This window comes from Rhinoderma darwinii, chromosome 10 (genome assembly GCF_050947455.1).
Source record: "Rhinoderma darwinii isolate aRhiDar2 chromosome 10, aRhiDar2.hap1, whole genome shotgun sequence".
In the NCBI taxonomy this organism is placed as follows: Eukaryota; Metazoa; Chordata; class Amphibia; order Anura; family Rhinodermatidae; genus Rhinoderma; species Rhinoderma darwinii.
Window position 1 is genome coordinate 91,904,237 of NC_134696.1, and position 26,225 is coordinate 91,930,461.

The 26,225-nt window shown below is 42.0% G+C and overlaps 1 long non-coding RNA gene and 1 other non-coding gene across 6 annotated transcripts in view; one reads left to right on the forward strand and one right to left on the reverse strand.

Annotated features, from left to right (window-relative positions):
• Positions 1 to 1,011: 1,011 nt before the first annotated feature.
• Positions 1,012 to 26,225, forward strand: part of LOC142662203 (uncharacterized) — a 40,778-nt gene continuing 15,564 nt past the window's right edge. For 2 of the 5 annotated variants that reach the window (XR_012850882.1, XR_012850884.1), the window contains exons 1-3: positions 1,012 to 1,130; positions 11,818 to 11,966; positions 13,788 to 13,866. This is a non-coding gene — a long non-coding RNA (uncharacterized LOC142662203). Of the gene's footprint in view, positions 1,131 to 11,817; positions 11,967 to 12,038; positions 12,099 to 13,787; positions 13,867 to 26,225 lie in introns of all 5 variants that reach the window. The other 3 variants (XR_012850883.1, XR_012850885.1, XR_012850886.1) reach the window with 3 other exon arrangements.
• Positions 24,166 to 24,272, reverse strand: LOC142662764 (U6 spliceosomal RNA). Its single transcript, XR_012850980.1, has one exon. It is a non-coding gene; the product is annotated as a U6 spliceosomal RNA (small nuclear RNA).

Sequence of the window (26,225 nt, forward strand, 5' to 3'; positions counted from 1 at the left end):
ATCATCTGTAGCCTCTGGTGCCGATGTGTCCTCGCTCGTCTGACACGATGCAGGACCTGTGAGTGACGTCACAGCGTGATCTCTCGAGAACACGGCTGTGTCTGCACTGCCAGAAGCTGGGCGTTCTGAAGAGAAGTGGATGATACTTCTCATCAGAACGCCCAGCTAGTAAAAGTATTAAAAACGCCCCGATGTACACACATAATACACGCCCACTTGGACTTTTACTTTAAACACGCCCAGTTGTACTTTTGCAAGCCTCATTTGCATAAATACAAAAATGATCATAACTTGGCCAAAAATGCTCATTTTTTAAAAATAAAAACGTTACTGTAATCTACATTGCAGCGCCTATCTGATGCAATAGTAGATAGGGGTTGCAAAATCTGGTGACAGAGCCTCTTTAACTATTTCAGCACCCTGGACAGAGACTACCGCTGGACAGGGAATACCATGTGCGGCGCTCACAATATAGATTATTAATGTTTCATTTAAAAAAACCTGCAACAAAAAAAAGTTACTACTTACCCAGAACTCCCTGCTTCCCTGCTTCTTCCTCAAGTCCGGCTTCCTGAGATGATGTTTCAGACCATGTGACAGCTGCAGCCAATCACAAGCTGTAGCGGTCACATGGACTGCTATCTAGGGAGGTCGGACTGGATGTCAGAAGAGGGACGCTTCACCAAGACAACGGCCGGGGTACGTATGAACTTATTTTCCTTTCTATCGCTACGTTCCAGCACTGATCAGCAGCCTCTTCTCTCTATCAGTTCTGATAGAGAGAAGGGGCTGCCAATTAGTGCAGTGCAATATCTGTCTCTATGTGTACCACTGCCCGCCCGGTCGTTGCTAGGCAACGGCTCCGTCACACACGGACGGCACACGGATGCGTTCCGTCAGTGCCGAACCTCCCATGAGGCCAGGTGAGCCGACGGCCTCAGGCGGCACCACCTACCCAAACGGGGGGGGGGGGCGGCATTTTCAGCCCGGGACTGGACCGGGGGGAGGGGCCATGCAGACGCGCCGAACGTCTGTAATACTCCTCCTCCTCTCTGACGCTGTACACAGCACATTCAGCCAGAGAGGAGCAAGTCTGCAGGAGGAGCGACGAGCAGCACCAGAAGCACGAGGTAAGTGCCTGCCTTGCTGGGACCGGGACGTGAGTATACTGCAAGGGGGGGCATTTTACCGACAGCAGAGGGCTCTATGGGGCTGGAATAATCCACCCCATAGAGCCCTCACATCACTATAATGGAACGATTAGTGTGGGTGGGGGAGGGTCTGACTGTCTGACTTACTGCAGAGAGCTCTATAGGGGGGGATTCTGCCCCCACTTTAGAGCAGTCAGTCAGATGCTCAGACCCCCCTAACCTTCCAGTATAGTAACTAGTCAGGGCTCTATGGTGGGGGGATGATTCCCCCTATAGAGCCCTCTGCTGTCAGTAAAACGACCCCCCCCCCCCCCCCCCCCCTCCCCTGCAGTATACTCCTGGCTTTGTAGCTTTCCTGTGCTTAATTAGCGTGGGAAAGCTACAATCAGGGCAGTGACTGGTGAGTCTCACAGTCACTCACAGCGAAGACTGCATGCAGCAGCTGCGGCAGCCAGTCTGACTGTGAGTCTCTGACCAGTCACCACCCACACGCAGCAGAGAGACAGGAGAGACTAATAGTGCCTGTCATTCAATAAACCCTCAAGTACTACAGTTTCACAGACATTGACTGAAGCTTTCTATAGTGTAGTGGTTAGCTTGTCTGCCTTACACATGAAGGTTGCTGATTCAAATCCCAGTTGTTTTTTTTTTTGTTTTTTTTTTAATTTATTAATATCTTACTTGTATTGGGCTTTGTTCACACTAGCATTAATATACATTTACCTCTCTTCCGTCAGAGGAAGAGAGGATCAATACGTTAAACGGAAAGCAACGGCTCCATTAGAATTACCATTGCTTTCAATGGTAATTCTTTTGTATCAGTTGCTTTCCGTTTGTCTCCGTTCACTAGGTTTCGGTTCTTTTGAACGGAAATAAAAGTTCTGCAGACTTCACTTTTGTTTCCTTTAAAAAAAACGGAAACTTAGCGAACGGAGGCAAACGGAAAGCAACTGATACAAAAGAATTACCATTGAAAGCAATGGTAATTCTAATGGAGCCGTTGCTTTCCGTTTAACGTATCGATCCTCTCGTCCTCTGACGGAAGAGCGGTAAACGTATATTAATGCTAGTGTGAAAGAAGCCTTAGGGCCTATTCACATCAGCGTTGGCTTTCCGTTCTGGGGTTCCGTTGGAGGTAACCCCGCAACGGAAAGTCAAACTGAAACCACAGCTTCAGTTTCCGTCACCATTAGCGCAGTCGACTGCGCTCTTGATTCCGTCACAAAAACTGAAACCTGCCGGAATGGTGACGAACGGAAACCATTAGCAATGTTTCTGTCACCATTGATTTCAATGGTGACTGAAATGGAAGCTGTGGTTTCAGTTTGACTTTCCGTTGCAGGGGGTTCACCCGACGGAAACCTCCCACGGAACCCCGGAACGGAAAGCCAACGCTGATGTGAACAGGCCCTAATCCTTCCCCATAAACCTGCCCCCGCTAATTAAAATAAATATATTATATAATGTATATAGCGCTATATCCCGTATCCGTCAGGTCAGCGGGACTGACTGATTCAGTGTCAGCGAGTCCTGCAGGATCGAGCTGTTACCGATCACATCTAAGTTCATAACTTAGATGTGATCGGTAATAGGCGACCTAATGGATTCAGGTCTCAGCGCTATATACAGCTGCTCTGTATACAGGATACAAAGCAGCTGTATCTCAAAAAGTGCAAATCATTTTCAATAAAAAGTAATTAAAACTTGCACCAATCGCAGTAATAGATATCTTTATATATCATAGTGACATGTCCGAAGTTTTCATCGGTGGGGGACTGAGCACTGAGGCCCCCACCAATCGCTAAAATGAAGCAGCAGAAGTGCTCGGGTGAGCGCTGTGCCGCTTCATTTATGATCGACTTTCAGCCGAGTGAGCGGTGTACGGACTCCTAGACTTTCTATTGAGCCCGTACACTGCTCCAAGGAAAGCCAAACAGAATTGAAGCGGCACTCCCCTCACCCGAGCACTTCTGCTGCTTCGTTTTAGCGACTAGTGGGGGGTCTCAATGTTCGGACCCCACTGATCAAAACTTCTGACATGTCAACATTTTTAAAAAAAGTTGTTACACTTTAAAGAGAATCTTTCACCTGCCCATATATGTGCATTTGAGTGCAGCATGTAATGGTCAGGGCTGCACAAACTCTGGGGCACTTTATATATTTTTTCCTACCCTCTTTCCATACTTAGATATCTTTTTCTGTAATATTTGGCGCCCGATATTTAAATAACCCCATGAACTGCCAATGGGGCGGTAATTGGCAAGGGGACGTGTAACATCGCTGTGACACTGTCCAATCCGCTGCGGACAATGTCAACAGCAAGAGCTGGAGAGAGGAGAGCATGTGCGCGTGCACACGCTCTCACTCTTCAGCTCTCGGCAGGCAAGTACAAGACTGTGATCTCAGGTGAGAGATCAGTCTTATCGTCCTTGTCTGCCGAGAGCTAAAGAGTGAGAGTGTGCGTGTGCACACAGCTCCGATGCCATGAAACAGCCATGTGTTCCTTAGTGGTGGCGGAGCTGCGCGCTCTCTCTCCAGCTCTTGCTGTAACGCTGACCGTAGCTGATTGGACAGTGTCATGGCGATGTTACACGCCCCCTTGCCAATTACCTCCCCATTGACAGTTCAGGGGGTTATTTAAATATCGGGCGCCAAATATTACAGCACCGATATCTAAATAACGAAGGAGGCTAGGAAAAAAATGTAAAGTGCCCCAGAGTTTGTGCAGCCCTCCCATAACATGCTGCACTCAGCTGTACATGTATGGGGAGGTGGAAGGTTCTCTTTAAAAGAAAGGTGTTATAATAATATTTTTTTTATTTGATATGTTTTATTTTATGGGCCTCATTTTTCGAATTATTTTAATATGTTTCCGAAGGTAACTATTTATTCATATGTTTGTACGTCTGTGGGGGCAGCCATCTTCATCTTTATTTTTCATACTGCTCATTTTTGTTTTGCAGGTTCCGCTGGACCACTTGGACTACGTCGTAGATTCGTTGGACTACTTCGCTGATTTAAGCTTTATTTTTATTTTTTTAATAAAATGGTTAAAGTGGATTGTGTGGAAGAGTTGTCATTTCAATAAAATAAATGTCTTTATGTCTCTGTTTTTTAATACTTCATTACCGCCTTAGTAATGGCTGCTGTCTGATTGAGAGCGTCCATTACTAAGAAGGGGCTTAGTGTTAGCCAGTAATAAGGCCGTCACTAACCCCTATTATTACCCCGGTACCCACCGCCACCAGGAGTACCGGGAAGAGCCGGGTACGATCCAGCACCCGACCGTCTGAAGAGAAGGGCGGGTACTGGAGTGGCCGCAGGCTGGTACTATCAGGCTCGGAATGGCCAAAAACCATGGCCCTTCCCACCGTGGTAATGCTAGGCTGCTGCTGCTTTATTGTATCTGGCTGGTTATGAAAAATGGAGGGGATCTCACGTAATTTTTTTTCTATTTTTTTTTTTAAAAAGACGGGTTCCCGCTATTTTTCACAACCAGCCAGATACAATACAGCAGCTGCAGCCTAGCATCACCAGGGTGGGAAGGGCCACGTTTTTTTATCCCTTCCCAGCCTGGTAAAACCAGCCTGTGGCCGCCCTGCTGCCTTACCGTCGCTTCAGATGGTCGGGTACTGGATCGTACTCCCCTCGCGGCAGGGTAATAATAGGGGTTAGTGATAGCCTTTTTACTGGCTAACACTAAGCCCCTTCTTAGTAATGGACGCTTTCAATCAGACAACAGCCATTACCAAGGCCATAATAAAGTATTAAAAAAAACAGACATAAGAAAAACTTTTATTGAAATCTCAACTCCCCCTTGCAACCCTCTTTCACCATTTTATTTTTCTTAAAAAAGTAGATCATCGGAGTAGTCCAATGAATCTACGACGTAGTCCAAACGCTCCAGCGGAACCTACCAAAAAAAAAAGCAGTGTAAAAATGTTAAAAACTTAAATTTGCCACAATAGTCACTCGATATAACTATACTGTAATCACTTATATGGTCTGCAGATATCTTGTGTATAACTGGCATCTACCTCTATAAGGTCACTATATGGTGGTAATATTGGTCTATATATAGTGTGATTTATTCACGAACAGTATGGTGGGTTTTTTCTGACACAATGTTGTAGTAATATGTGATCATGGTTTGGTAGTTTTATTCAGTAACCGTATGGAAGTATTATTCAGTAATAGTATAAAGGTATTATTCAGTAACAATGTGGGGGTATTATTCAGTAACAGTATCGGGGTATTATTCAGTAACAGTATGGGGGTATTATTCAGTAACAGTATGGAGGTATTATTCAGTAACAGTATGGAGGTATTATTCAGTAACAGTATAAAGGTATTATTCAGTAACAGTATGGAGGTATTATTCAGTAATAGTATGGGGGTATTATTCAGTAACAGTATGGGGGTATTATTCAGTAACAGTATGGGGTATTATTCAGTAACAGTATGGCGGTATTATTCAGTAACAGTATGGAGGTATTATTCAGTAACTGTATGGCGGTATTATTCAGTAACAGTATGGGGGTATTATTCAGTAACAGTATGGAGGTATTATTCAGTAACAGTATGGCGGTATTATTCAGTAACAGTATGGGGGTATTATTCAGTATCAGTATGGAGGTATTATTCAGTAACAGTATGGGGGTATTATTCAGTAACAGTATGGGGGTATTATTCAGTAACAGTATGGGGGTATTATTCAGTAACAGTATGGGGGTATTATTCAGTAACAGTATGGGGGTATTATTCAGTAACAGTATGGGGGTATTATTCAGTAACAGTATGGGGGTATTATTCAGTAACAGTATGGGGGTATTATTCAGTAACAGTATGGGGGTATTATTCAGTAACAGTATGGGGGTATTATTCAGTAATAGTATAAAGGTATTATTCAGTAACAATATGGGGGTATTATTCAGTAACAGTATGGGGGTATTATTCAGTAACAGTATGGCGGTATTATTCAGTAACAGTATGGCGGTATTATTCAGTAACAGTATGGAGGTATTATTCAGTAACAGTATGGCGGTATTATTCAGTAACAGTATGGGGGTATTATTCAGTATCAGTATGGAGGTATTATTCAGTAACAGTATGGGGGTATTATTCAGTATCAGTATGGGGGTATAATTAAGTAACAGTACGGGGGTATTATTCAGTAACCGTATGGAGGTATTATTCAGTAACAGTATGGGGGTATTATTCAGTCACTATGTGGTTATGGTGTGGAAGTATTATTCAGTAACAGTATGGAGGATATTATTCAGTAACAGTATGGGGTATTATTCAGTAACAGTATGGGGGTATTATTCAGTAACAGTATGGGGGTATTATTCAGTAACAGTATGGGGGTATTATTCAGTAACAGTATGGGGGTATTATTCAGTAACAGTATAGGGGTATTATTCAGTAACAGTATGGAGGTATTATTCAGTAACAGTATGGGGGTATTATTCAGTAACAGTATAAATGTATTATTCAGTAACAGTATGGGGGTATTATTCAGTAACAGTATGGGGGTATTATTCAGTAACAGTATAAATGTATTATTCAGTAACAGTATGGGGGTATTATTCAGTAACAGTATGGGGGTATTATTCAGTAACAGTATAAATGTATTATTCAGTAACAGTATGGCGGTATTATTCAGTAACAGTATGGGGGTATTATTCAGTATCAGTATGGAGGTATTATTCAGTAACAGTATGGTGGTATTATTCAGTATCAGTATGGGGGTATTATTCAGTAACAGTATGGAGGTATTATTCAGTAACAGTATAAAGGTATTATTCAGTAACAGTATGGAGGTATTATTCAGTAATAGTATGGGGGTATTATTCAGTAACAGTATGGGGGTATTATTCAGTAACAGTATGGGGTATTATTCAGTAACAGTATGGCGGTATTATTCAGTAACAGTATGGAGGTATTATTCAGTAACTGTATGGCGGTATTATTCAGTAACAGTATGGGGGTATTATTCAGTAACAGTATGGAGGTATTATTCAGTAACAGTATGGCGGTATTATTCAGTAACAGTATGGGGGTATTATTCAGTATCAGTATGGAGGTATTATTCAGTAACAGTATGGGGGTATTATTCAGTAGCAGTATGGGGGTATTATTCAGTAACAGTATGGGGGTATTATTCAGTAACAGTATGGGGGTATTATTCAGTAACAGTATGGGGGTATTATTCAGTAACAGTATGGGGGTATTATTCAGTAACAGTATGGGGGTATTATTCAGTAACAGTATGGGGGTATTATTCAGTAACAGTATGGGGGTATTATTCAGTAATAGTATAAAGGTATTATTCAGTAACAATATGGGGGTATTATTCAGTAACAGTATGGGGGTATTATTCAGTAACAGTATGGCGGTATTATTCAGTAACAGTATGGGGGTATTATTCAGTAACAGTATGGAGGTATTATTCAGTAACAGTATGGCGGTATTATTCAGTAACAGTATGGGGGTATTATTCAGTATCAGTATGGAGGTATTATTCAGTAACAGTATGGGGGTATTATTCAGTATCAGTATGGGGGTATAATTCAGTAACAGTACGGGGGTATTATTCAGTAACCGTATGGAGGTATTATTCAGTAACAGTATGGGGGTATTATTCAGTCACTATGTGGTTATGGTGTGGAAGTATTATTCAGTAACAGTATGGAGGATATTATTCAGTAACAGTATGGGGTATTATTCAGTAACAGTATGGGGGTATTATTCAGTAACAGTATGGGGGTATTATTCAGTAACAGTATGGGGGTATTATTCAGTAACAGTATGGGGGTATTATTCAGTAACAGTATAGGGGTATTATTCAGTAACAGTATGGAGGTATTATTCAGTCACTATGTGGTTATGGTGTGGAAGTATTATTCAGTAACAGTATGGGGTATTATTCAGTAACAGTATGGGGGTATTATTCAGTAACAGTATAAATGTATTATTCAGTAACAGTATGGGGGTATTATTCAGTAACAGTATGGGGGTATTATTCAGTAACAGTATAAATGTATTATTCAGTAACAGTATGGGGGTATTATTCAGTAACAGTATGGGGGTATTATTCAGTAACTGTATGGAGGTATTATTCAGTAACAGTATGGGGGTATTATTCAGTAACAGTATGGGTGTATTATTCAGTAACAGTATGGGGGTATTATTCAGTAACAGTATGGGGGTATTATTCAGTAACTGTATGGAGGTATTATTCAGTAACAGTATGGGGGTATTATTCAGTAACAGTATGGGTGTATTATTCAGTAACAGTATGGGGGTATTATTCAGTAACAGTATGGAGGTATTATTCAGTAACAGTATGGGGGTATTATTCAGTAACAGTATAAATGTATTATTCAGTAACAGTATGGGGGTATTATTCAGTAACAGTATGGGGGTATTATTCAGTAACAGTATAAATGTATTATTCAGTAACAGTATGGGGGTATTATTCAGTAACAGTATGGGGGTATTATTCAGTAACTGTATGGGGGTATTATTCAGTAACAGTATGGGGGTATTATTCAGTAACAGTATGGGTGTATTATTCAGTAACAGTATGGGGGTATTATTGAGTAACAGTATGGGGGTATTATTCAGTAACAGTATGGGTGTATTATTCAGTAACAGTATGGGTGTATTATTCAGTAACAGTATGGGGTATTATTGGTAATGTTGGTCTTACAATCTATGTAAATTACTGTGGTGGGGGCTGTGGGGAAGTGTGAGTGGCAGCGGACGATCAGGCTAAGAGACAGTCTGCAGAGTGGCATGTGATGTACTTTGACATGTAGGTGATACTTACGTGTGGGATGTGGGCCCATAACTTCTGTACAGCCCAGGGCCTAAGATCATATGAATCCACCACTGGCATCAAGCCAGCACAGGCAGACCACTACAATACAGCAGGTAGAGAAAAGAAACCGGCCCAGGACGTGCCGCTTCAAAACAGCGCTAAGCGCGATCCGTCCTGGACTGGCCTGAATGTAATTGCAGAGAGTGACGCCGCAAATGAGACTGGCTGCCGAGGAGAGATATGGGGCCATGCAGGGCAGACTGTACTATTTGCACTGCACTGATTGGCAGTAAGAATAATTCTTTAAATATTTTCCATACTTCAAACAGCACTTTAAGGCTGTGTTCACACTGAGTTTTTTGCAGGAGGAAAATTCTGCCTCAAAATTCTGTTTGGGATTTCGAGACAAATTTTGTCCTTCCTGCACGTCGTTTGCCGCGATTTTCACCGCGTTTTTCGCTCGCGGCCATTGAGTGCTACGGGCAAAAAAACTCAGCGAAATACCCTTTCTCTTCCTCCCATTGATGTCAATGGGAGGTCAGAGGCGTAAAGATAGGGCATGTCCCTTCTTTCTCGGGAGGCATTTTCGGCCGGTATTTGACGAGTTTTGCGAAGCGGTTTCCACGCCCAAAAACTCGTCAAAATACTCTATGTGAACAGGGCCTAACAAATAAACATCAAATGCTTTCCTATTTAAAAAATGTATATATTGCGTGCTCGATGTGTAAAGCTAGTAATGAGAAAACTCCGATAGATTTTTTTGGGGGGGGCGCCTTTTTATAGTTCGCCTCAGGCGGCAGACAGGCTAGGTTCACCCCTGCGTTCCGTGTGCCTTACATTTTTTGACGGACCTATTGACTTGTATGGGCCACACGATCACGGAATCTCGGACAAAAGTAGGACATGCTCTACTTTTGTCGGAACGGGACCGTCAAAAAAACTGAAGTGTGCATGGCCCCATTGAAAAAAAAAATGGCTAGCACCCTGAAGGAAAAAACGGAAGTGTGCACGAGGCCTTATTGGGAGCCATTTTTGGAGCCGTTTTTCATTGACTCTATAGAAAACAGCTCCAAAAACGGCTGTAAAAACCGGCGCCAAAAACGCAGCGAAAATTGTGAGTGGCTTAAAAAACGTCTGAAAATCAGGAGCTGTTTTCCCTTGAAAACAACTCCGTAATTTTCAGACGTTTTTGGTGAAGGCTGGGTTCACACGACCTATTTTCAGACGTAAACGAGGCTTATTATGCCTCGTTTTACGTCTGAAAATACGGCTACAATACGTCGGCAAACATCTGCCCATTCATTTGAATGGGTTTGCCGACGTACCGTGCCGACGACCTGTCAAACGACGACACGTAAAATGACTGCCTCGGCAAAGAAGTGCAGGACACTTCTTTGCAACGTAATTTGAGCCGTTCTTCATTGCATTCAATGAAGAGCAGCTCAAGATTACTGCATAATGCGAGGAGGAGCTTTTACGTCTGAAACGACGCAGCTGTTTTCACCTGAAAACAGTCTGTCTTTTCAGACGTAAAAGACAGTTCTCGTGTGCACTCCTTAAAGAGGCTCTGTCACCAGATTATATGTGCCCTGTCTCCTACATAATGTGATCGGCGCTGTAATGTAGATAACAGCAGTGGTTTTTATTTTGAAAAACGATCATTTTTGAGCAAGTTATGAACAATTTTAGATTTATGCTAATTAGTTTTGAAATAGACAACTGGGCGTGTTTTTACTTTTTACCAAGTGGGCGTTGTACAGAGGAGTGTATGAGGCTGACCAATCAGTGACCAATCAGTGACCAATCAGTGACCAATCAGCCTCATACACTTCTCATTGTTCCAGCCCAGCATGATCCACAGCACAGCGTGATTGTAAGGGCACGTTTAGACGTGGCGGTGTTTTTCCGCTGCAAATGTTGGTGCAGATGTGGGGCAATTACGCAACGAATCTGCACCAACATTTGCATATTTGACAGGTAAGTCTGGATTCACACGAGCGTGTGCGTTTTGCGAGCGTAAAAAACGTGGCGTTTTGAGCGCGCAAAAGGTACTTAACAGCTCTGTGTGTCAGCCCCATATGTGTTTCGCGCAGCCATCATCATTATGACACTCCGTTTGGATGTTTGTAAACAGAAAAGCACGTGGTGCTTTTCTGTTTTCATTCATCCTTTTGACTGCTGTTGCGCGAATCACACGTGTCCCACGGAAGTGCTTCCTTGTGATGCCCGTGATTTTCACACACCCATTGACTTCAAAGGGTGCGTGATGCGCGAAATTACGCTCAAAGAACGGACATGTCGTGAGTTTTTCGCAGCAGACTTACGCTGCGTAAAAATCACGCAACTGTCTGCACTGCCCCATAGACTAATATAGGTCCGTGTGACGCGCGTGACTTTCACGCACGTTGCAGGGACGTATATCCCGTTCCTCTGAATAAGCCCTTAGGCTGGGTTCACACGACCTATTTTCAGGCGTAATGGAGGTGTTTTACACCTCGAATTACGCCTGAAAAGACGGCTCCAATACGTCGGCAAACATCTGCCCATTACTTTCAATGGGTTTGCCGATGTACTGTGCCGACGACCTGTCATTTTACGCGTCGCTGTCAAAAGAAGACGCGTAAAAAAGACGGCTCGTCAAAAGAAGTGCAGGACACGTAAAGGGACATAATTGGAGCCGTTTTTCATTGACTCCATTGAAAAACAGCTCCAATTACGTCTGTAATTGACGCTGCGAAAAACGCGAGTACGAGCAATTACGTCTGAAATTCAGGAGCTGTAATTTCAGACGTATTTGCAGTTATCGTGTGCACATACCCTAACTAGACTTTTCTCCCACAGGCAGACGTCCTCTGAGAACAGGCGAGTAACCACCAGACCAGCGGCTATGGGGCCCAACAATTAAGAGGACCCCCTCCAACTCAAGGTGAGGTGCAGCTAGTGATGACTATGGATGATGGACAATATCTGGACTTCACTGGGATTCTCCTGTAAGTGAACGCTTCTCTATTTCCACCCTCCCCCTTCTCATTTTCCTGTAACTTCTCTTCTCTGTTACTTAGCTCAGTTATTTCTACTGTCTGCAGAGTTGTAGCTCGGCTTTCCTTCAAGTTTTCGTTCACGTGAGTTTTTTATTTTGTGTCATCTTTAATTATGGCAGAAAAATGTCACACCCAGCACATGACGTGTTTAAAAAAAAAAAAAAGGCTACTATCCATAAAAAAAAGCAACAAAAATGCCACATACCGAAACGCAGCTGTATGTAGTGGGTTTTATATTTCACTATAGACATTAATGTAACATCTGCCAATAACAAACACAGTTTAAAACGCCATGAAAAATGAATGAAAACGTCGCAAAATTCTGTGTGTGAATTCCTTTTAACCCTGGGATAGATTCCGTTTCCTCACATTGAGGGTATGTTCACACGGCCTATTTACGGACGTAAATCGGGCGTTTTTGCCCCGAATTACGCCCGAAAATAGCGCCTCAATAGCGCTGACAAACATCTGCCCATTGAAAGCAATGGGCAGACGTTTGTCTGTTCACACGAGGCGTATATTTACGCGCCGCTGTCAAATGACGGCGCGCAAATAGACGCCCGCGTCAAAGAAGTGACCTGTCACTTCTTTGGCCGTAATTGGAGCCGCTATTCATTGACTCCAATGAATAGCAGCGCTAATTACGGCCGTAATTGACGCGGCGTTCAAGCGCCTGCACATGCCGGTACGGCTGAAATTACGGGGATGTTTTCAGGCTGAAACATCCCCGTAATTTCAGCCGTTACGGACGCCCTCGTGTGAACATACCCTGATGATACTGGTAATCGGCATGTTTTCTGCGCTGTGACTGATTCTAATGGATGAATAAGGAGATATTCACATGTGGCAGAAATTCCTGCGACTGAAAATCAGTGCCCGTATCTGGAGTTGCTGGGCCCTCTATGTCTCAACTTCTTTTATCCTCCGGTATATTATAAACTGATGTCACTAGTGAGGTTTTTGCTGCATTTTATGTTTGTGTGTGATTTTCAGTAAAAGTTACATAAATATTTTTACCAAAGAACGCAAACAAAAATGGAAAAAAATATAATGTGTGAACATACCCTAAGGGCTTGTCCACACGTAACGGAATTGTTGTGGATTTCGCTGCGTTTTTTTTTTCAATTCTGTGAGATGGTGATTTCTTCTTTGAAAAACGCAGCAATTCAGTCCACTTTCCGCAGCAGGAATTGACAAGCTGCGGTCCCAAAAATACGCACTGCAGCTGAATTTCTGCTTGGATATTTTACGCAGCGTGCGGTTGAGCTTTATTAAATCTCACCCACTTTGCTGCTACTGTATTCTGCTGCGTATTTTCTGTGCAATTCCGGACGGAAAATACGCAGCAATTCCGTTACGTGTGGATAAGCCCTAAGAAGACGAGAAGCAGCTGTATTCTGCAAAGCTTGTAATTTAACACTTTTACTGCCCAAAAACATTTTGGTTTTTTTTTCGTTTTTTTTTGCCTTCCCACATACACAGCATTTTTTTGGTGTCATTTTACCATACACATAAGAAAGCATTTAATTTATATTAACTTTATAGGTTAATAACAGAAAAAAAGCAATTGTTTCATTTTTATTTACACCATTTACTAAACGCCTGAATCACGTCCGTAAATAGGGTGTGTGAACATACCCTAACTATCAACGCACGTTTAGTGTTTCTATAAAACTGGTAGAAAACTGTTTTCCTTTGCAACACACACAAACTCTCACTAGTCCCTATGTTGTATACATGGAGGTTAATCTGTAGCTCTTTTCCGTACAGACGGCTGTGTACCTGAGTGACCTGCCAACAACCACAGCCCAGCCCTGGACCAGTACTCACTGACATCTCAACTTGTTCGGTTCGTCTTTAATATTAGTGAAATGATATAAAGTAAAATACAGGGTACAGACAATTCCATATTTATGTTGTGTCAGTAATACAGTGTACCCGCTGGGCAGAGAGCTCTATCGTTACATTATCTGCAGTGTCTTGTAGATGTATAATTGTTAATAATAAGGATAATGAGCTGATGGCAGAACAGTCACTTGCTAATTATCATTGATTTATAGGTGTAGCATTGTGTGTATATATGGATCTTACCGGTTATTACAAATCCCCTCATTGCCGGTGACGGACTGTTGTGTGACTCTCCTGTAGATCTATCATAGAATCAGGAAGCTGCAGCACTCTCTTGCGTAAGTCTAGTTAAGCAATGAAGAAATATAATTTTTGGTTTTTAACTCTTGAATTGTCTGTCTGACAAAGTAGAAGTATGAATCTTGCATATTTACAGGGTTAATTTTTATATATATATTTTTTTTACATTGATGGCCTATACTTAATGTAAGAATGGTGGTGGTCCCATCCCTGGCACCCCACAATTAGCAGAAACAAAAGTGCTGTGGCACTTGCTGCAAGACTGTGGCCCTTCACTGAAGTCACTGCAATGTCCGGTGTGGCTGTTCCTAGTGCTGCCCTGTTTACCAGAATGGATTGAGCTGCAGTACGAGGCATAGCCACTGGCCCTTTTATTTTGCTGATTGAGGGTCTGGAGGTCCCTCAACATGGAGTCCTAAGGTTAGTCGTCATTGTAATATATGTACTGAAACCCCCCTTTAAAGACACATTAAGCTCACTTTTGTTGCTATTGGCTTTTTTTTTTTGCTTGCAATATACAAATAAAAAACTTTCCATATAAAAGTAAATGTATTTTGTAGGATTTGCTTGTAAGTGGGTTGTCACATCAGGAAACCCCTTTCCACATGCCCATATTCTACAAGGCTCTGGAATCCTGAACACAAACCTCCAGAACCACATCCGCTACGTCATCTACACTGGTGTCTGCTTTCTACCCACTCACATTATTGGTTGGGCCCTGTGGCATGATGCCCTCAGTGTGGGCTGGTGAATAAGTAGAAGAAATCCAGTTAACATCTTCCCTTCAGAGTATTATCTGGCCACATAGATGGCAAACCAACCATCTGGAGTCAACCCCAACACTCACAAGGGGCACAATGGGGAACCCCCTGGACATAACCCTTAACATCTGGGAAAGTGGTGCACCACGAAACGACCCCTGTTTGATGTTAAAGAACATGAGAACTTCAGATCATGAATGTCTAAAAAGTGACCATATGGAGGGTCTGGGGGTTATACATCCCTATATGATATTCCATAGCATATACAGTGCTGGATGGATTCCAAACCTTATTATTCTCTCTAAATAATTATGTATTTTATTGATAGTAGATTATGAGTCCCCCCTTGTTGTGAGAAGTGTAGACAAGAAAGTTAATGGAGAGTCGTAGACTTTCCTGTACTATAAGCCAAAAATAATAAAAGTCATGATCCCCACCTATAGAAGATCTCCAGCCCTCTCACATACTAGTTCAAGGAATTTAATAATCTATTTTAGTGGAGCCAAGAAAATGGGGGCTCAGGAGGCAAAATACCCTTCTGCCACTAATAAATCGCAACTACTATATGGCCCATTACACTCTAGTTGTGGGCATTGTTATTAAATTAGTTTTGGTAACTCCAGGTGATACCTCTGATGGGCATTTGCCTCCTGGGTTAGGATTGTATTACAGGTACTTGACTCTACAGTCGGCACTAAACTTTACACCAGAACAATATCATTGTCACTTTTAGGGCTTATTTACACGAACGTGTAATACGTCCGTGCAACGCGCGTGATTTTCACGCGCCTCGCACGGACCTACGTTAGTCTATGGGGCCATTCAGACAGTCCGTGATTTTCACGCAGCGTATGTCTGCTGCGTGAAACTCACGACATGTCCTATATTTGTGCGTTGTTCGCGCAACACAAGCACTTCCGTGTGATTCGCGCAGCAGCAGTAAAAACGATGAATGAAAACAGAAAAGCACCACGTGCTTTTCTGTTTACAAACATACAAACACAGTGTCATAATGAAGACGGCTGCGCGAAAATCACACAGCCGCGCATCATACAGGGCTGACACACGGAGCTGTTAAGTGCCTTTTGCGCGCACAAAATGCACACACTCATGTAAATCCAGCCTTACAGTCACATTTTCTGGTTGGACCATTTGTCTGACACTCAATTGGTTGCAAATTGTTTATAAACATTAAAGGGAAGCACATCAATCAGGGTCCCGGCCACAGATCTCTGGAATAAAGTGTCCCGTGGTGTCTACAGCCCTTCAGATTATAGATATCAACCTGAGCTGACAGTGAATGTCCTAAATACCTGCTGAGACCTCCCTGAATGTTTTATATTTTTTCAGGGTTATTTCCCTGAGACCTTTTCCACTTCTCCCTTTACTTTCTCTCCATCTTTTCTGGTTCTTCTTCTTCCTCAGTCCTCACTATTCAGTCTCCTCACTGTTCACAAGAGTTTTCTTATTCTCCTCCAGTTTCTGGTCTTTGCTTAATTCTACATGATGGGAGTCGTCACATTCCTTTATTACTATATACAGGATTGATGGTATATTTTGGGTAGTTAGGTGACACTTCACCATAAAAAAAAAAATTTATATATTTTTTTTTAATATAAACTTTATTAAAGTAAAATATAAAGAACAATCCTGCAGCGTGATTCAGTAATGTCCTCCTCTTCTTCCGGAACATCATACAGGGTTAATACAGCTCCCTCATTGGTGTGTGTTTCCTCCAGACCATTTGTAGAATAGAAGGGACATAATTGGAAGAAGCTCCGTTTTTGAGACCCAACGGCACAATAGCTCAAATTATTGTATTTTGTTTTTAACTATTAGAAATTATAATTTCAAGAATGATAGAAATCCATTACACGTCTTTTTAGCACAAATACAACTGTGATGACATTGTGCAAAAGAAATAGTTTTGTACTAAGAAAATCAAAGCAGAAAACGATCAATTGGAGCTTAGTTATTAATTTAATATTGTTTGGCAGAACTGTGCCTTAAAGTGAAGTATTAGGATGAGCTCACACGCAGCGTATCCGCCCTGTGCGCCACAGACAAAAAAACGCACCAAACTGTGATGCAGTTTTTCCCTCGGAATGTCTGCTGCTAGCAGGCCAGCAGTCACATGGGATGAAACATAATCCCAGGAGGCCGGCTCTCTAAAGTTATCCAGGCCGGCCTCCTGGGATGACCTTTCATCCCATGTAACCGCCACTACAGTCTGTGATTGGCTGCAGTGGTCACATGGGATGAAGCGTCATCCCTGGAGGCCGCCCCGGAGTAAGAAAAAGAGACTCCTAATAATAAGATTCAATTTTTTGTTCTGAGTTTTTTTGCGGCAGAATCGCTGTGAACCCTCCGCAAAAATGCAACAACTGCTATATGTTGAAGGTTTTACCTCCCCATTGAATTCAATGGGGAAAAACCTGCAACAAATAAGCAGCATTTACGCAAATACAATTGACATGCTGTGGAGTCAAATTCTGCACCGCAGGTCAATTTCTGAGCGTTTTTTCCGTATTTACACAGCGGGAGGATGAGATTTATCAGATTTGTTAAAAGGGTTTTACTATCAGGGACATTTATAACAAATCAACAAGATATGTCATGAATGTCAGATAGATGCGAGTCCCACCCCTAGGCCCCTCTCTCTAGAGCGGGGGCCGCCTAAACCCCGTTCTACCTCTCTCTCTACCGGTTGAAGCATGCGATTTCCGACCATGAAGAAGAAAACAACGTAGTACTTACGGAAGCAGCATAGCTCGCATGCTACGCGACTTCCGTAACCTCCATTTACTTTTATGGGAATTACGGAGGCAGCGTAGCTCGGCGAGCTACTCTGTTTCCATAATTCATGGTGGGAAATCACACAACACATAGCAGTAAAACAGGTTTTAGGGGGCCCCCATTTACTAAGACTGGAGTATCTTACCAAAGGACGTAGTTGAAGTGATTTGCTCAAAATTAAATAAACAGCGCTTACCACTTAATACATTTAGCACATTTTCGTCTCTGTAACAGGCAGAAAATCATAACAGGTCTATATAGATATGTGACTACATTTCTGCCATTTTCTCTATCTATACTTTAAAAATGTGGCCCAAGCTCCCCAGCCCTCCCCTCTGCTATGAGTGACAACTCTGGCGGATTCCTTTTTTTTTTTAATTTTATTTTTATTATTATTTTTCAACATAACATAAACATAACAAAAGAAAAAGACAGGTTAATTTAACATACATATCCAAATGCCATTAAGTATTAAATTGTCTTTTGCACTATTCAACCAATACAGTAAAAACATTACAGAAGGTGAAAGGAAGAAAAAAAAAGAAGAAAGAGTGCATAATACAAAAAAGGCAGTTACGATTTTTTCCGAAAGTAATTTGACAAACTTTTTTTTTTTGGGCGACATGAGTAACAATACGGGACTTTATCTTTGTAATCTACTATAGATCCAGTTCGTTAATATTATTAAATCCTTGTTGCTATGTCCTAATGTCCTTACACCAATCAATTAGGAAAGCTTCTAATGCTTATAATCTAAGAAGGAAATAATCTTGAGGTATTATAGTCTGACCATAACATCCAGTTGCTTAAAAATTTTCCATATGAATTAGAGCGAACCGCTACCATTTTTTCCATGGTATAATCAAGTTGGACAAGATTTATTAACTCAGTGATAGTAATAGGGTCTGAAGATTTCCAAGACCTGGCTATCAACAATCTAGCTGCAAGAATAACATGCCCCGTTATGCACCTTAGGTCTCTAGGGATGTCAATCAAACCAATAATGCACAACGCCAATGCAGGGGAAGGGCGTATTGTATGAGGTAGAATGGTGGACAAAAATACAAAGGTAGCTTTCCAGAAGCTAAAAACTACAGGGCAGTTCCACCACACATGCATATAATCACCTAACATGCCACAATTTCTCCAACAGAGGGGAGAGTAAGAAGGATTAAATTTAGTCAACAGTGTTGGGGTTCTATACAATTATATACAATTATATACAATTATGTACAATTATATACAATTCATCACCTGGTGCCATTCTGCTAAAGTGATGGTCACATTCAGATCCACCTCCCATTTAAGCAAATACCCTGCTTTAGTTAATCTCTGAGAATTAGAAATGGTAGAATAAAACCATGAAATGCACTTCATTTTAGGCGCAGCGGAGTTGAAAGCCACAAATTCACTTTTTGGGAATATTCGCCCATCCAAGTTCCTACTGCTTAAAATATGACAGATCTGAAAGTATTTGTACAGATCATGAGTAGATATGCCGTATGATTCAACCAATTTGTTAAAGGGCAACATTCCCTTTAATTCGTAAAGAGAACCGATCGAAACTATCCCAGCTGCTTCCCATTTTAATACATTTAAATCCGGCATGAAGGAGGAGAGGTACCGGAGGGGTAATAGCCGAAGGGGGCGGCAGTCAGCCTTAGAGGTATGTGAAATCAAATATTGCCAAGAGGCTATAGAGGCAACAATAGAAAGCATATTTATATTCCTATGCGGGCGCTTAGGGCGGTCTAGTGACAAAAGAGAAATTAGGTGACTTCTGGCGGTTTCCTGATTGGATGTTAGAGCTATCACTCAGAGGGGAGGGGCTGGGGAACATTCTTTAAAGAAAGAGTCCGGGGCACTGCACATAAAGGGGCCGCCTCCATGGCAATTACAGCACCGGGGACATTAAAACCTGGATTTCTAGGTCATGCAATCTGCAAGATCATCACCCCAGGTTTGGTTACACCACTCTCCCCGTCCTCCATGTTGTTCCCTTTAAGCAAATTTAATCCGAGTCATTCGTTCTTTTTGTTTATCCAGGTTTTTTTTTTCACTCAATGCAGTGTCGTCGTAGGTGCAGTTTTCATTAATAAATGAACTTTTAATTTAATTTTGTCATTTGTCTTATTCATGATTATTGTCAGAGACACGCAGGACCAGCGCTCACCGAAGCCGTCAGTCCTGCTGACCTGACGGATTTGGCGGTGACTGCAAGATACAGTTTCTATATATCCAGGATACATAGAAGATGTATCTCAAAAAGTAAACATTTTTCTTTATAAAAACCCAATTCAAAACTTGTTCGTCATTGACTTCTAATGAATACAGATATTCTTGTGTGAGAGTGATGGAAATCTCTTATGTTTTCAGCTCAGTGTATGTTTCCTCAGATCTGAACTGCAAACCCTGCAAGATAAATATGTATAAATTATTAATAAATGACCACAAAAATAACAAAAAATAGAAAGCATGATATGAAGAATAAAATATATCAAGAAATCCATTTATATTTCATTATCATGGGGCATTTATAGGAATAGTATTAGGAATATTACATATATCTGCTTTGTCTTGCTATTCATATTCTATGCACTAAGTTTATTCTATAGTAATGAGTAAATATTTTTTTAACAGTCCCTGAAATAAAATGTTTTACACTAATACATTAGCAATTGGTACATGGAATAATTCCTGTCTAGAGAACTTCTTCTCAAAATGTGAGGTGCCACCCAATTCATGATGAGGTGCAGCATGCCACCAAGGTGACCCAAATCCACAAGACAGTCCCACTTTCCCAGGGAATATAGGGATTGTCTAGAATTCTTTATGACAGCAAACCATATGGTCAGGCAGGGTATTACAGTATAGATTTTGAGGGATTTTCATCCACTAAACCTTCATGGTGTGTCTGTTCGATATTCCCACATTTCAATAAGACATAAATCTCCACCTGGGGCCCCCACGGACCACACTTCTATGACATATCAAATAGCAATGCCATAAAGAGTTGATATAGAGAAAAAAAACATCTAAATCTATATGTATTCTTCACAGCTCTACTCTGCACAACTAAACTAGAGGCTAAAGTTTCTCTACTCACCACGTATGATGATTCTTCTTTTGGTTCTGCTGCCTGCAAATGTAAATAACAGTCAATATAGAAATGATATGATGGTATGACTGCATACATTCTTTTACATTTTTTTTTTTTTTTTTTAAAACATCATTTTTATTAACATTTTTCACATTTTTTACAGACATTTCACAGAAAAATTGCGTCACAATTTGAATCTCGCGTACTTGCGAATATAACTAAAATAAAATAAAATAACATAACTTAACATATACTCATGGCATATCTCTTTGCATCTGTCTAGCGACTAAAAAGCTAACAACATGACTTCCCCTAACCCCGAACACGACCCAGGCCATCAGATAATATCTCCGTCCCATCCATTCCCCTTCTATTATCTAGGCTCCATTTGTAAGCCTCCTAATGTGCCTGCCAGAAATTGCGTATGATACCATGCTGTGTGTCTAAAGGGCGTAACAATTTCCACCCCCTCAGTCGCTGTGCATTGCGTTTCTATAAATATTTGCCATTTAGCAAATAACTTCTTGGTTCCCGTTTCTTTCCTTCTTTCTACCTCCACCCGTTCGAGAGTTAGTAATTGTTTTAAGCGAGACACGATCATGTCGAGACCCGGTGTATCCGCTTCCAGCCATTTACACAGAAGGCACCTCAAGGACACCAGCAAGATTGTGTGCACCAAGGGGAGCGGAGATCTCGTTCCTCGAGCCCCCTCTTCCTCTGGTGGTCGCGCCTGATGGAACAGCAGCGCTTGAGGCGTCATCGGAAGTTTCGCCTTCCAATGATCCACAATATATCTGCGTACCATCTCCCAGTATCGTTCAGTATGAGCACAGCTCCATACTCCGTGCCACAAATTTGTCAGGGGGGTGTTGCATTTGGGACAGCTCGTAATGCGATCGGGGAAGGACTGCGAAGGTAAAATATTAAAGCCATATATGGCCGAATGTATTAGTTTAAAATAGGTTTCCCTCCAGCTCTCGTTCACTATCACCTTCCGTACCATCTCCCAACCCTCCAATATGGTCTCTCCTATCGCCGGATCTTGCGTCCATTGTTCCCATATTTTGAACATAGCCCGTGGGCGCTGGCGGACAAAATAATCCCCGAGTGCACTATACAACCTCGAGATAGTCGCCCGAAGAACCGTTGGGCCTATGACCTCATCCAGAGTATGAGTGGTGGCTTCCTTATTCAAATCTCTGAGCCTAGAGGTACAGAACGACCGCACCTGGAAAACTTGTATAAAATCAACATTAACATTGCCCTCTAAGGGATTGCGTTTAGCTCTGATTTTCGACCCTGTTAACCATCTCCTTTCCTCTTTATGCATAAGATCCCCTGCGTTACTAATACCTGCTTCCCCCCAAGAGGCAAATCTATTCCTATTGTCTACTCCCGGCAGGAATTCTGGGTGTCCCCACAGTGGCATGTGTTTGGAGAGCAGGTGAGGCAAGCCAAAACATTTACGAACCGCTTTCCAGGCCAGGACTGTATCTCTCAGGACAATGGAGGTTTTGAGACGGCACGGAAGGGAGGCCACTCTACAGTGCAATAACGCTTTTAAGTTCCAGGGTGAGGCATACTCCCCTTCCAGCTCTAAGTTGGAATAATGGCTCGTTTCATGAAGCCAATCCACTGCATGACGAAAGAGACATACCACATTGTATCCACTAATATTGGGAAACTTCAGTCCCCCTTCCTGCTTGCCCATCATGAGTTTAGTAAGTACAATACGAGGCCTCTTTCCTGCCCATACAAATTTTTTTAAATGCGGAGTTCAGTTTGGAGACATCCCAATGCTTCAGCAAGAGCGGGAGTGTTTGAAAGGGATATAACAGTCTGGGGAAACTAACCATCTTGATTAGGTGGCACTTCCCCAGCAGGGATAGAGGTAACTAGCACCATCTGGCAAGTTCCGCCTGTATTTTTTTAAACAGCGGTGGATAATTTAGACCATATAGGGTTTCAGGCCCCTTCCCTATCTTAATGCTTAGATAAGTTATGCATTGTTTCACCGGGGATATTACGCATCCCAAGGACTGCCAAAATGCCCTGGGTAACGGTTTGCCCAACTCCAGCAGTTCGCTTTTAGCCATATTGATTTTGTATCCCGAGCATTGCCCAAAGTCCTGCAAAAAATGAAAGACCGGCATTAAGTGTTCTTGGGGATTTGACATAAACAGTATAACATCATCAGCAAACAAGGCTAACTTAACTGCCCGAGACCCCACCTGGATACCTTTAAATACTGCGGACTCTTCCAGAAATCTAGCCATAGGTTCCAGTGCTAGATTAAATAAAAGTGGCGACAGTGGGCATCCCTGTCGGGTTCCTTTATGCAATTGGAAGGGAGACAATAAAAACCCTGAGGAGTAGACGCACGCTTGGGGATTATTATAGACCCCTTTCAAAAAGATCCGAAAGGCTCCCTGAACCGTCATCTTATCCAGCACCATCCCCAGCCATTCCCACTGTATGTTATCAAAAGCTTTCTCTGCGTCTAGCACCAAGAGTGCCGGTCGGGCCCCTGGCTGGGGATCGTGCCTTACTGTTTCTAGGACCGTCAACACCTTACGCAGATTAGTCACTGCCGCCCTACCTTTTACAAACCCCACTTGAGATTTCCCCACCAATGCTGGCAAATATATAGCCAGGCGGTTAGCTAAGATTTTTGTAAGTAGCTTCTGGTCTTGATCTATCAATGAGATCGGGCGATATGACCCCGGGTCAAGAGGATCTTTCCCCTTCTTGGGCAGCACCTTTATATGCGCTATTTTGGCCTCCGCTGGGAAAGTACCGGTCTTTAGTAAAATATTATAATACTCCACTAAAGTGGGGCTGACTTCCTCTCTTGTGACTTATAAAATTCTCCCGTGAACCCATCCGGTCCCGGGGCCTTTCCGTTATGTAGGGTCCTAATTGTGCTCGTGAGTTCCTCCACCGTGATTTCTGCGCTCAGCAGATCGTTCTGCTCCTGCGTGAGCCCAGGTAACTTTACCTTCTCCAAGAATTCCCTACCTTTTTGGGGGTCAATGTGCGTGTCCGAATAAATGGCTTGATAATACGTACGCAGAATAGTGTTAATTTTTTTCGGATCCGCTGTAGGGATTCCGTCGGTGTCTCTAAGGGACACAATGTGTGACGTGAATACCTCCCCTTCGCCAGGCGCGCTAATAATTTGCCCGCTTTGTTGCCAAAGCGCATAAGGTCAGCATCAAATTGAGACCGATAGATGCTTTCTCTTTTATCTAGCCATTGATCAAACTGTCGCTTGGCTTCACTCCATGCCTCCCCCAGAGACGCCGACGGATGTTGTAAAAATGCCGTATATGCACACCTTAATAAAAATATGGAACGCTTCACGAATTTGCGTGTCATCCTTGCGCAGGGGCCATGCTAATCTTCTCTGTATCGTTCCAATTTTAGTATATGTGCTGCCGAAGCGAGCACACATTTATTTTTTTAAATGCAGTTTACTTTATTCCTTTTTTTTTATTGCAGTGTCTGGCAACTCATAAAAAAAATCAGAAAAGTGAACGGATCCCAATATTACATATAATAGTAATACTATAGTATAATATAGGACTCCAAGTTTGCTAAAATATCCTGTCCCTATATACAGGTAAGATATCGATGTTACTGGTAGTAATGTACATTGTTTATCTGGGGATCGGTCTGATTGCCAGGGGGAGTTAAGGAGGAGATTTCAACTCTATAGCACATTGCTCTATGCCAGGTGTGTTTTGCCTTCCTTTACCTCAACTGGGGAATGTAAGTATAAAGGATTGAACTTTATGGACTTAGGCTATGTATACGTACATCTGCGTCGGAGGCTCCATTAGGAGTCTTTGTGACACATTCCATTATATTTAATGTGTAAAAAAAAACAAAAAACTTCATGTATCACTATTCTTCTCATCCAAATAATAGACACCACCCTGGAACCCAAGAGGTCTCATTGTATATTAATAGGATCCGTCAGGCACTGCTGGTATTCGTTGTCCGACGGATTGACGTTGTGGTTTCTATTATAAATGGAAATGGAATTTTTTTCTTTCCGCTAACTATAAAACGGTGTTATTACATACAACATACAGATATATCAGGTACCAGTTTCCAGCTGTCTCTTGCTATGTATAACAATTGTCTCAGATTTGGGATGTCTGGTACTGGATAAGTGGAATAATATGGGTTTTCAATAATTGTTTGAATGTAATTCTGTTCCTATGAAATCATCGCAGCGTTCACTTGTTGCGACATCTTCACATACCTTCACATTCTCATATACAGGGATGGGTTCCTGTCTGTTCTCCGATGACTCTGTGGATAGATCATAAGACGTTAAAAGAAAGTATCATTTAAGCCACTGGAAATGTATATTTATGTTTTAATTTAAAGGGAATCTCCACTTTTTAACACCGTGTTGATTTTATGTCCAAAATTGTGTTCTGAATAATTTAAAAATAAATAAAAATATATCTGTATCGCATTTGCCACTTTGTTTTACTGATACAGAGCTCCAAATTCAGTAGGTTCAAAGGGGTTTTCCAGTCCCTAAAACTTGATGGCCTATCCTCAGGATAGCCCATCGATAGCTGATGGGTCAGAGTCCGACTCCCGGGACCTCTGCTGATCAGCTGTTTTGAAGGGGAAGCAGCGATCATAGGAGCACTGCACCCTTTTTAAAAAAGCTGATCGGGCTCCGAACCATCAAGTATTCCTGAGAATAGGCCATCAAGTTTGAGGGACTGGAAAACCCCTTTAAAAGACAATGTGCTGCCTGCAGCTGCCACTAAAAGGAGAAAAGGAGCTTCCTAAATATTGTTCTATTATTACTGTATATTATTATATCATTTATATTGTTTTACTATTTATAGTCCCTTTATAACAGTGGGCAGTAAACATCTAAGCTCCCTCTAGCTGAAGGAAGCCAGTGTGTTATATCTTCAAACTATGTCTATGCCCCTTTGTGCTATTAACCCCTTCACACACCTGGATGTGGTGTGGGGGTTGAAGCATGAAGCGGGCTCGTTAGCTGTCCTAATGAAGACCCCCAAGTCTGCCTTCTTTCTGCCTCTGTTATGCCCTGCCTCTGGCGAAATATTCAAAGTGAAAAAGAAAACCCTGTTTCCCATTTTTTCTCTAAAGTAATGTAAAATAATAATCAAAATTGATATTGCCGCGTCCGTAAAAATCCGAACTTTTACAATATAACGTTATTTAATGCGCACGGTGAACGCTGTAAAAAAATGTAAACACCAGAATTACTGTTTTTTGGTCACCATGGTTTTAAAAAAAATTGTGATCGAAAAGTTGTATGTACCGAGAAATGGTACCAATAAAAACTTCAGCTCATTCCGCAAAAAATAAGCCCTAAGACCGCTCAATAAATAGCGACACAAA